This window comes from Panicum virgatum, chromosome 4N, assembly GCF_016808335.1.
Source record: "Panicum virgatum strain AP13 chromosome 4N, P.virgatum_v5, whole genome shotgun sequence".
Lineage (NCBI taxonomy): Eukaryota > Viridiplantae > Streptophyta > Magnoliopsida > Poales > Poaceae > Panicum > Panicum virgatum.
In genome coordinates this window covers 29,588,851-29,598,932 of record NC_053148.1, presented here as the reverse complement: position 1 = coordinate 29,598,932, position 10,082 = coordinate 29,588,851, and the positions used below count along the sequence as shown (strand labels likewise).

General features: G+C 44.0%; 1 long non-coding RNA gene across 1 annotated transcript; it reads right to left on the bottom strand.

The window, feature by feature from the left end:
- Positions 1 to 4,788: 4,788 nt before the first annotated feature.
- Positions 4,789 to 5,050, bottom strand: LOC120670867. Its single transcript, XR_005673412.1, has 2 exons — positions 4,958 to 5,050; positions 4,789 to 4,828 (listed from the first exon to the last, which is right to left on the bottom strand). It is a non-coding gene; the product is annotated as an uncharacterized LOC120670867 (long non-coding RNA).
- Between the last annotated feature and the right edge of the window lie 5,032 nt (positions 5,051 to 10,082).

Sequence of the window (10,082 nt, the reverse complement as noted above, 5' to 3'; positions counted from 1 at the left end):
GGTGACCCACAACGTGACGCCCCCAAGAGCCCCGCGGGCTGATGCACACATCGGCACCGCCACCAGCTGATGGCCCAAGAAGGGCTAGATTCGGTGATTAATAGTTTTCGTCACTGTGAAGACCAAATTCATCATAAAGAAAGAAAGAAAGTTTTGTGATGAATTTGTGATGAATTTCAACCCATAAAAAATGGAGCGTCAAGTTTTTTTTTTCGGTGATAAAATGGGCACAAACATCACAAAACTGATTTTTTTGTGATGAAAAAACTTTCACCACAAAATCTTTTTTGGTTCTATGACGTGTCACAGAAATGATACATTACGCACGATTCGTGTCCACATCAACGCTGTTAAGTGATGTGGCCAAGACACGCTAGCACTCCATGTGGTTTCATCCACACTGGCAGGTGATATGTCGAGCAATTCGTGTCGCAAAGAGGATTCCACGTGGTGAGACTATGCAAGTCCACGTGTCATTTTGTTACGAGGCCACTTGTCATTTTCACATTTGTCGACGTGTCATTTTGTTGTGCTGTCACATGTCCTTCCTTGGTTCACCCACGTGTCTTTTACTGGGTGAACCATATGTCATTTTCGTATTATTCCACATGATATTTATTGATCCATGTGTCTTATGCCTATTGGTCCATGTGTCAATTCCATAGTGCTGCACATGTCATTTTCCTGCTATTCCATGTGTCAACTTTTGGTTGTTACACGTGTCGTTTTCCTAGAGTGCCACGTTTCTTTTTCTTATTGGTCCACCTGTCTTATGCCTATTGGTCCATGTGTCAGTTTAGGGTGCCCATGTGTCATTTTCCAGTTGTTCCACGCGTCGTTTTCCTAGAGTTCCACATGTCAATTTCTGACCAGCCCACATTTCCATTTATTGAAGACATGTTCTTTTCTTGATGTTACATGTGCCATACATGTCATACACACAGAACCATTTCATCACATAACACCAAATGATACAACAGAATTATGTGTCAGAATGTATGCCCCATATAAGTTACAACCAAATAAATTCATCACACCACCACAATTAGTAGACTAACTATTCAGAACTGGAGGTCACAACAACAGTTCCACACACTTATGATTAGGGCGAGAAAAGGTACAGGGGTGCTCACCTGCAAGATTCTCTTAAGGATGATTGCTCTCTACTTGTTGCTTCTTCAGCAACTCAAACTATCATTGAGTTCTCGCCAGCCCTTCCTCTGCTACTTCACTCCGCTTCTTTAAAACGTCAACTTCTCCATGGGAGAATAGTTGCACCTTGGTTTTCAGCATCAAGTTGTTAATGTCGCTCTTATCCGCTGATGGAGTTTATGAGGAGGGAGTGGCTATACCAGCATTCTTGAAGAAAGTGGCGTTGGAGCTGTTTTGCGAGATGACTTTGGAAACAACCTCAACACTAGTCAATAGTGGCTACCCATGAGCAACAGCTTCTGCATATATAGTTTCCATTGACATCTACAAAATGTAAAGATGAACTGTATTTGTTTGCTGATTATAGTAAAAGAAAATATTGTATTAAACTAACTAGGAGCAAAGGCGGATCGGAAAACTGCTACTAAATAGTGTTAAAATAACACGAATGACTGGGCAGCCATGAATGTTAAAACTATATGATGCAGCATATATAGAGTGTTGGTAAAATAACGACAAAACTTTTGCAAAAAGAATTCATAATTGCTACTAAATCATGGAGTCTTGATGGTACTAACTTATTGTGCATGGAAATGAACATAAATTAAAATTGTATACATCAACCAAATTATTATCTAAATTCTGGAAGAGCAAAGATACATGTATAGGGACTTACAACTGCGTCTCTGGCCGCGTCACTCATACCCTTCTTGCGGCTGGTATGGCCGACCTTGAAGACTTCCACAGCACCCTAAGCAATTGCCTCATAGGGTTCCTCCTTGTTGACGTCAGTGACTTCTATCATTGTTCTTGTACTTGTTCTGATGTACCAAAATGTTGGTCATACAAGCAGCAAAATCAAGTAGGAATAATTGATAATGGGACTTGCTACAAGATTCATCCGAAGTGCAGGTGTGTATGTATGTACTCATTTAAGGAAGTAGAAGAATGAAAAGGTTACATTACAAGAGTGTTGACACTTACATATGAATGCAACTGCACAATGTAGCAGCAAGATCCTATTGCTTGAGGCCACTTGACTCTACCACACACTACCGGAAAATGGTACTTTGCCGTGTGTGCACAGGTTTGCCGTGTGCACAAAATCGGGCATACAACAAAGGGTCTTTTGCCGTGTGTCGCCCGCGAAACACACGGCAAAAACAAAAACACACAGCAAAGACACTTTGCCGTGTTCCGGATTAGGGGCACACTGTAAAGTAGACGAGTTTGCCATGAGCCGAATCTATAGCACACGGCAAAAACAAAAACACATGGCAAAAATGCTTTGCCGTGTGCCGGATTAGGGGCACACGGCAAAGTAGACGAGTTTGACCTGATACTTATCCACTCCAGGCTCCTCCATCCCCTCACGCCGCACACAAAACCACCCCATGCTCCGACCGCATCCTCTCCCTCCCCTCCATCCCCTCTGGCACGTGCCGCTCCATCCCTGCCGGTCGCGAGCCCCTTCCTCCCTCTGGCACGGCCGATGCGGTGCTCCTCCCTCCCTCCGGCGCGGCCCAGGCGGTGCCCCGCCCTCCCTCCACCCCTCCCACTGTTGCCCCTCCACTGCCCCCTCCGCTTGCCCCTCCCCTCCCCCTCCGCTTGCCCCTCCTCTGCTTGTGAGGAGCGGCGGCTGTGGGGCGAGGTGCGGCGGCGAATCGAGCATGGTACTAGGTGCGGTGGTGATGGCGGAGGGTGGCCATGGTGCGGTGGTGACTTGAGCATGAGTAGATCCGCCGGCGCGGCAGCCATGACGTTTTCTGCAATTGTTGGTAATTCTTCATGCACAACATTCTCACCACTACTACCATTTAGTGTGATTAGTGATAATTCTTCATGCACAGGCTGTTTAGGTGCTTATATTGTATGCATCCTTTTTAGTATCCTTGATGAACTTTTAGGAATAATTTCTTTTGGTGGGATTGAGCTCACTCTCTTTGCACTACTACAGAACAGGCCTTTGATCCAAGCCATTTGTCTCGGCTGCCTTTGGGCCCGGGACCAAAGGTGGCTTTTGTCCCGGGTCCAACGGCTAGCCGGGCCAGCAGGGGGGGGGCAGGGGCTTTTTGTCCCGATTGGAGCCACCAACCGGGACCAAAGGGTGGCCTTTTCTCCTGGTTGGTGGCTCCAACCGGGACAAAACACTACTAGATTTTCCCCTTAATACAACGCACGAAATGTGTTGCAATATGCCATATTTGGTTGCAATCGCCGCAATTGCAACCAATTTGTGTCGTAAGAAAATGCAGCTAACTGTCTCGCTGCATTAGCCTATAGCGACGCATGTCTTTTTTATGTTGCATTAGTTTTTCTATTACAACACATTGAGGTGTTGCATCTAGCATCTATAGGCTCGCTCGTGTTGGTTGCAAATTATCATATTGCGACGCATCTGCTGTTGCCATAGGTGCAATTGCATCGTACCCAACGCGTTGCAATTTGTAAAATCTTGTGTTGCAAAGTATTGTATTGCTACACTCTAGTTGTGGTTGCTATAGGGGGAGGCACCTCTATTGCCACGAAAGTGCTTTGGGTGCTATATGTGGTTCCCTCTATTACCACGAAGTTGATTTCGGTGCTATAGGTGGTGTTATCTATTGCCACAAAAGTTGTTTGGTTGCTATATGTGGTTCCCTCTATTACCACGAAGTTGATTATAGTGCTATAGGTGGTGTCCTCTATTGCCACGCAGCAGGGATGGTTGTTATAGGTGGAACATTCTATTACCACCAAAATATATAGGTTGGAGGCAATAGGTGGAGCACGCTATTGCCACCTAGTTTGATTGGTTGTAAGATGTTTCCTACGTTGTTGCTTTGAAAATGTTTTGGTTGCCAAAAGTTCATGTCTCTATTACCACCATAATACGGGGTTGCTACAAGTGGAACTTACTATTGCCACGAGCCTTTGTGACACCGAAAAATATGGGTTGCGATAGGATGAATTCTCTTTTGCAACAAAAGGTGTTGCTGCCATAGATTTGTAGGTCACCATATGTCTATTCTGCCACGCTCATTTTTGTAGCAGCAATAATTTAAAACATTAAAATACAGGATCAATTATAATTATGCATTTATAATTCATGAAACAACATTCAACCATTCACTGATAAATTCCATTCAACAACAGCATGTAGCAACACATAGCAACATTCAACCATTCAACCATTCACTGATAATACTAATAAGTTTTCAACAGGACATTGTTTCAACATATTATTGGCATGACTTCAAGACGATCCCATCACTTGATCAGCAAAGAGTGACTTCAAGAAGGTCCCATCACCTGTTTGCTCCATTCGAAATGGCTTAGAGCATCAAATATCTTTAATAGTGGAAAGGGTGCAACAACAGCATGTATCAAACCAAAGTTTCATTGCGAATCATAAAATTATCAGAATGACAACAAATAATTAACACAACTATAAACACTTTGACAGCTGAAACAGAAACATTCACAGCAGGTAGAGTACAAAAATTTCACCTCCTGTCTTCTTGGCGATTTGTTGTCTCCTATTTGCAGCTTTTTCCTGTAGCTGTTGTGATGAAACGTATGCCGCGGGCGGGACGGAATGTGCTTCACCAGCTTTACTACTTCTTGTAGTGCGAATGCTAGCTGCCCTTGGTTTACCACCGACTTCAGATTGCTCTGGGTGGCTTTGAGGCTTCTCCTAGAACAAAAAATTTGGAAGGAAAAAATTAGGTTCGATTTTGTTCTGTATCTGATGATAGAAGTAAAAAGTTGTCAATTCACGAACAACCTGACTAGAAGAGAGCACATTCAGTGAGTTTGTCTATACTTCTTCAGTACTCATGTTTGATGCAGCCGCCGCCACCTCTACAGATGCAGCAACATTGTTGTTTGGCTGGACAGCTGTTGGCAGGATAAACTATGAAAGGATACAAACATTTAGATATAGAACCTATGGAAAGAAAGTCATTCAATAACTAGCTTGACTAGTACCTGCTGAGATGGTGCCTATCCATTTGCTGCTTGCATCATTGATAGGAACTCTCGCCTAAGCTCTTCTTTATCAGCCTCCTTTGCCTTGTTAATTTCTTCAATTTGTCGTGCATGTTCTCTCCTTTCGGCTTCCCTGTCAGCTTCCCATGTTGACATTTGTTGTTGTAGCTGCCCAAATGATTCCATGAGCTCGACGTGTTCGTCATGCTATTGCTCCTCCCTACGAATTTGTTCCTGGCGATCCGCATTCAGCAGCTACCTTATAGTTGGGTTTTTTGCTAGGTACCCATTACCATGCAACTTGGTTGATTTGCACTCTGTGACTGCCTTGTATGCCTTCTGGAAAATCTCGTTCTTTTCCTTTTGGGTAACGAAGTTTTCCTCTGCATTTGATTCTGCCTCAGTAATAAGGCTGCTTGCTTTGTCCTAAAATTTACAAGGCACAGATGGAGGAGTTAGTTGAACAAGAAATTGCATGCATTCTATATTTGCATGGACTATATATAGTAATGTATGTACAAATTCAGTGAGAACTCTTGTAGACATCTGTTGACGCTTCTTAAAGCGCCAATTTACGTACCGCAAGCGCACTGGATCGTGTAGCTTTTCCCTTAGAGTATTCCCCCAAGGTTTATCAATCCACAGAACAAGTGTATTACTATGCTTAACTAAGCACTAATGATGTTGGTAAAAGATCTATATTGAGTGTTTGAGTGTGAAATAGATCTAATCTAACCAATCTAATCTAATCTAGACTAGTGAGCAATGATAGACGTGTGCACAAGATATGAAGAGCATTTGTCCATAGGGTCTAGGATCACTAGAGATGTAATCGCCAAGCAACGAAGAACGGATCTAATCTACCAAAGGTGTGCTCCAAGATCAAAACCTTTCCCTCCCGCATACTGTCACTACACGAGGATAATCGGTAACGAATCAACAAGAACACGATAGTTGATGTAATCTAAGTAAACTATACAAGAGCAAAGCAAACCCAAAGCCAAGTCGCGAACTATTAGGCATCAAAGCATCATCAACAAGAATCGCTGATAGATCAATCTCATAAAGGATTCGGCCATTACAACTCAAGATCTCCTTACAACCCCATGAACAAACGAGGACTTTACCCCATGAAGCTAAGCAAAGCATAGTCGATCATGGTGACGAAATCTCCGGCAAGGGATGGATCCCTTGCTGTCCTCCAACTTGCAGCGGCGCCGAGGGACGATGAGGCCTCCGGTGTCGCCTTTCTCTTGTGTCTAACTTGAATGGATCTCTAAAACTCGTCTCTGGATGCTTCCTCCTCTGCGATCTCTAGATTGCCTCCTCTTTGACGGCAGGCTTCGGGGTATTTATAGGCAGATATGGTCGGTGGTTTTGGTAAAACATAGATTATGGTTGACGTATACTTCGTGCTGAAGAAATCTGAGACCGATTGGGCTCCGAAATGGGCTAGGCTGGCCGGCCCAAGGGCTCTAGGCCGGCCGGCCCAGGCCCTTTCTGGCCCCTTTCGGTCCCATCTTTCGCGTGTGGCGTCTTCTTCTTATTCCTCATCTTAGCCCAGTTGTAACCATGCGTCAAAACATCTCCGAAAATGTCCAATTTCCTATCAAATGCAACATGCTCCAAAATCCAGGACAAAATCGAAAACGGTCAAGTTCGGGTGCCAAGTGGCGGGTTAGTACAAGAATCATCCCGAAGAATTTACCAAAACCTCTCCTAATTGTATAATAAAATGGGTACTTAAGGAGCACCAACATTCCCCCCATGCTTAGCTTTTGCTCGTCCTCGAGCAAATCAAATCATCAAGTCCTTCCATGGGTTGCTCGAGAGTTCTCAAACTGCAAAATTTACTTATGCAAACAAGTCTAACAATATTTCTTCAAACAAAGGTCAGAGGAGCAGCAAGGATAATCATATCATGGGCATTCAAAAACTCATCTAATATTACTCCACAACTCTTAACTTTAGCCGGCAACTCGAATATCGACAACACTTGCTTTTCTTGCCATCCTTGGAGGTTTTTCTCTTTTTTTATTAAGAAACAAAATACCCTGCAACAAAGGTTAGACCAAAAATTCTTGCACAAGTCCTTTCATGTCTCTCAATATAAGTGGCTTTCCTATTTTTATTTGCAAGCTCTCATCTCCCGAAATTCTCTCAAGTATAAAGTGGGGCTATAGGTGAGGCTTAGCAAAGTATATACATATATTGTCAAATTAAGAAAACCTTCTAATGATTGCTTACCTTCCGAGCCAATGATCATGAGAGTTTCTCCATAATGTAAAGGGTTCAAGGGTAAGAAGATTTAGAATGGTGGACATGTGCAAAGGCATACAAAAAGATTGACTTCAAGGCACAAGCATCGTCCTCGTTGTCGGATTGCACAAGGTTGGAATTGAGGATATTGTTCTCAAACAACAAGGTGATATCTCTTTGCACTTCTCTAACCATAGAATCACTTCATTTATTCTTTTCTTCTCTTCTCATACATTTTTTTCTTTTCTCTTTCTACTTCTCTTTCTTTTTTTCTCTCCCGAATTTTCTCTCTCTGTTCCGACCCTTTTCATAGGACACTTTCTATAAAACATAGATAGGCAAATCTCCAAAGTGTCTCCCTAAATTTTTAGAGCCCGAACCGAGACCAGAGAGGCCTAGGCCGGCCGGCTCAGGAGGTGTAGGCCGGCCGGCCTGGGGCTTTCCCAGGTCGGATTCGGTCCATCTTTCGAATACTGCTTCCTTTCTTCATCCCAAAATTATGTTTTATACAAATCATGCGCAAAAAAAGAACGTATCCTCATAATTGGGTTGTGGTCAAGGAAGACGATAATAAACAAGAAAATCTCGGGTTCGGGTTTTGGAATCCGGTAGATCTCATGAGTTGTTCCGATGAGGAATTCTCATTACTGAATATTGACGTGGCTAGCAATTCAGAGATGAAAAATACGGGCATGATCATTGCTCGAAATTAAAACTCCCAAGAAAAAGAAATCCTAACTCAACTCAATGTACATCCAATACTTATGGTGGAACGAATATAGCTTTTGGATGATAGGATTTTTACTCTCAACTTGCCAAGAACTTGATCAACCTTATGCTTGTAGGGGTTTTATTATTTTTATGAAATTAAAGTCCTCCAAATCATGCCTTACTCGCAAGCGTAATCAAAACCAAGCGCTAGATCAAAGCTCAAGTGTGGGTATTAACATGAACGAATAATTTACTAAGCTCCACAAATAAGATTTAAATTTCATGACAACGCTCATGAACAATTGCTTTAAAGAAAATAAAGTCAAACTGAATGCACAAATAAAATTGCATGATCCAACAAAAACAAAGACTCTTTTTTATTTTGTTTTCATGACTCAACACTAATTTAAGACTCACTCTCACACAAGCGAAAAATAAAGCACACAACGCTAAACTATGACTCTCACACATGCGGAATTAAAGACACGCACACGACGAACTTTCGAGTAAACAAAGACTAACAAAATTGAATCTACGAGTCGTCACACCTCCCCCCAATGCTTAGATTATGCGGCGTCCTCGTCGCAATGATATAAAAGATGGGTGTGACACTCGTCGGTGTTCTCAACGGCACCTCGAGCAATTGCATCTTGGACGCCCTCCTCCTCCTTGCTTTTGTAGATCTCCGACCATCCCGAATAAATTCCTTATGTTGCGGAGAAGGAAGTTGTAATCTCTTTCGGCCAAGCTCTCGATGTCGTCCATCCTTCGATCCATTGCCACGATTCGATCGTGGCACCTATCAATGGTAACATGGAGGTCTGCGATTTCATTACGTCACTTGTCACAGCACCCGGAGTGATGCCCGCTGCGGTTAGGGCTGTCGTCCTCGGGCTCGTCGTCGTCCTTCTTCTTCTTCCCTTCTCTCCTCTTCGGGCCACCCCGGCCAATCATCATCGTAGTCACGACCGGTGTCACCCCATGAACCGGGGCTCGTAATGCTCTCCCAATCGCTGTCTCCAGCATAGTCCTTCGGCTCTGGGGTATGCTCGATGTAGTTCTTTCTTTTAACTCCGAGGAGGCGCAAGGAACGCCTAGGCGCGGGTGGCTTTTTGTCTTGTCGCTTCTCGCCTTCGTCTTCGTCGCTGCTGATGACGACGACCACCCTTTGGGCTTGAGCTAGCCTCTCGTTGCACCATTGAAGGACCCTTCCCTCCGACGCTCATCCTTGCTTGAGTATTGAATTTCTTCGGAGGGGCCTTCGCTTCACATCGCTTTGCTTCGACAAGGAGGGGCTGCGCACCGGTTGCCGAGATGGGGCTAGGCGTCCTTGGCGTGGGGGTGTCGGCGTCAAGCCCCTCTCATTGATCTCCATTGCTTCAATCATAGCTCTTGCGCTTGCTGGACCGGCCATTGTCGATGTCTCTCACGAGGTGGTGGTGTAGATTGAAAAGTATGAGAGAATAGATCTACCCCGCGCCTCTATTTATATCCTGAAAAGACTTGGACGAGAAGTCCAAAATCTCTTCGGTTTTGGGATACGAAATCTATAAGGCACATGTTTGAAATTTCCTTATCTCGCACCTACTAAAAATCGAGACCGATTTGCACACGAGAAGGCTTAGGCCGGCCGGCCTAGGGGTATTGGGCCGGCTGGCCCAGGGGGTTTTTCAGCCCTCTGGACTCTAACTTTTTCCGAGGTGCTCACCAATAAATTAGAAGCCTATGTTTTACTCAAAGTTCGTCCAGAATAGAAATAAAACTATGAAAATAAAATCTAAAAGAGAGTATTTACAAACTTACCTTGCTTAACGTCGTTAGGCTTGACGTTCCAGTTCCTCCTCCATGGTGTATATGTCGATCTAATGAAGGGGCACGACGTCGGGCTCCAAGAATACCTTTAGTCGCTATCCGTTCACCACATATTGGTCGCCTTTCGCATCCATGATTGTCACCGCTCCCATGGGTGAAACTGAGTGTACGACGTATGG